This window comes from Emiliania huxleyi (assembly GCF_000372725.1).
Source record: "Emiliania huxleyi CCMP1516 unplaced genomic scaffold EMIHUscaffold_326, whole genome shotgun sequence".
Taxonomy (NCBI): domain Eukaryota; phylum Haptophyta; order Isochrysidales; family Noelaerhabdaceae; genus Emiliania; species Emiliania huxleyi.
The window spans coordinates 73512-75693 of record NW_005199553.1 but is presented as its reverse complement, the minus strand read 5'-3'; positions in this window follow the sequence as shown (position 1 = coordinate 75693).

Here is a 2182-nt window from a genome sequence, read left to right as displayed (position 1 = left end):
CAGCTTGAGCACTTCCGACTCGAGCTGCGCAGCCTTCGCCTCGAGCAGATCAGCGCGCTTCTCCTCGAGGGTCATCCGCGACTCTTGCACCTGAATACAGGCGCGGCGGTGTCGTGAAGCGCGGGCCGACGCTCTGCCAGGCGGCCGCCAGGGGCGACGACGCGACACACGCGCCTGCGTCTCGGCGGTGAGCTTGCCGAGGCTGGAGAGGGCGGTGTCGTACCCGAGGTCACCGCGCTGCAAGAGTTCAATCGACATGTCGTGCGAAGGACAGGAAAAGGGCTGGAGCACACGCCGTGATCAGAGAAAAATCCCGCCGCAGTGCTGCAAGTGCGCGCACACCGCAAAGGGATGCCAGAAGGCCTGAGGGACTGGGAGAGAGGCGGTCTCCTAGAGGCGATTGCTTCCTATAGATCGAAGCTAAAGGCGGTGGTCTTCATGTGGGTGCCAGCACACACGTGGGAAAAGCCTGCAACGCATACGCCGACGCGGTGGCGACAGCAGCATACCTCGGAAATAACGACACAGAGGACGCCTCAAAAGTGGTGCGGGACGCGGTGCGAACTCGGCCATGCATGTACACGGCGCGAAGGGAGGCGGCAGAGGACACAGAGAAGAGGGAGATAGTGGACCGACGGACGTATGGGCACATGTGTCAGAGCGCACACAAGTGGGTGTGCGAGCAATATCGAAAGACGGTGAGGCCGGGATCGCACACGGCAGGGGTGGCGGGACGGCTGTGGAGCGAAGAACAAGTGGCAGTAGCCAGCCTCAAGCATCGATGGGATAATAAGATGAGATTACCAGACGAGAACGGGGGGAAGGACAGGCGAGCGACATTTGACGACGTCGGGGATCACAATGTGACGACCAAAACGATCTTGGGGGCCAGGGTGAGACAACAGGTCGGGGTGCCACATGGGGCACACCACAGGCGCATTCTAGAGGGGGAAAACAAACGGGGAATGAGGGGCCCCGCCACGAGGAGTGCGTTTTGGGGATGCAGGGCGTGCAAGGCGGCTAGGGACGAGGCCGCAAAAGAGGCGCGCGAGGCAAGGAGGAGAATTGGAGAACGGAGAGGACTGGGACGATTGGACACGAGAAGGCAGTGAGCCACCACACGCCGTATCAAACGGAAACACCGACACCGAAGTTTTTCGCGGAATTGTCTGAAAATAAAAGATAACCGGGAAGCGGCGTGGCGTGGAGCGGTTGAGCATCCCTCCGGGGGGCCCTCTGCGCCGGGGAGGCGTTGTTGGAGGCTAGGACGCAAGCGTCCGTCGCCCTTTTCAAACTCGGGCGGGGCTAGGGGCGGGGCGCGCGGCCCGCCGAGAGTTCTTTTTGGACAGACCCTTCGATGGTTCATGTGCTTGCTATGTCTATCTATCATTCATGCTTCATGACACCTGAGTGAGGGAGGGTGTAGAGGATGTAGAGTGTAGAGCGCTGTAGAGCTGTAGAGCTGTAGAGCGCTGTAGAGCTGTATAGAGCTCTACATCCGGCGCGGGACAGAGCGATGTAGATGTATAGAGCACTGTAGAGCGCGATTTTGCCGTAGAGTTTGTTGTAGAGGCTCTACAGCAAACCCGCCGGGAAGGCAGTGACTCAAAGAGGTCGAGCCGCACTAGTGGGGTGTCTCCGAGCTTGCTGGAGCTCTGATGGACAGCCCTGACTATATCCCTGACACACACTCAGAGTCACTCTGACGGCACACAACACCCTAATGACTGCGTCATGACCAGCCTGCCATGCGTCGCCGGTGCCGCATTCATCGCTGTGCTTCTTTAGCAGGCGGTGGACTCTCGGCTGCGAGGACGGTCGCATTTGCGCGAGGCGAGGCGAGCATTGCTGCGCGTTGCATGCGCCATGACTCGCGCCAGCGCGTGCGGGAGCTCCTGGCTGAGCGTTGAGTCTAAGCGAGTTGCGCTGGCCACGATCGCTACGCCGAGCCGAGCTGACGCGCCGAGGCGCCGGCCAGTCGCAGCCGTGGGGCATGCCACAGCAGCAGAGGCACCTGCCACCCATTGGGCGGGCAGACAGAAGGCCAGGGCAGCACTGGCACCAGTGCAACGCGCCTAATGCCGGAGAGCGACCGTGCCCTCGTTCGCCGCTTATGATGTAGAGTTTGGTTGTAGAAATTTCACGTTGTAGAGGGCCTCTAACATCGCTTCTACATTCCTGG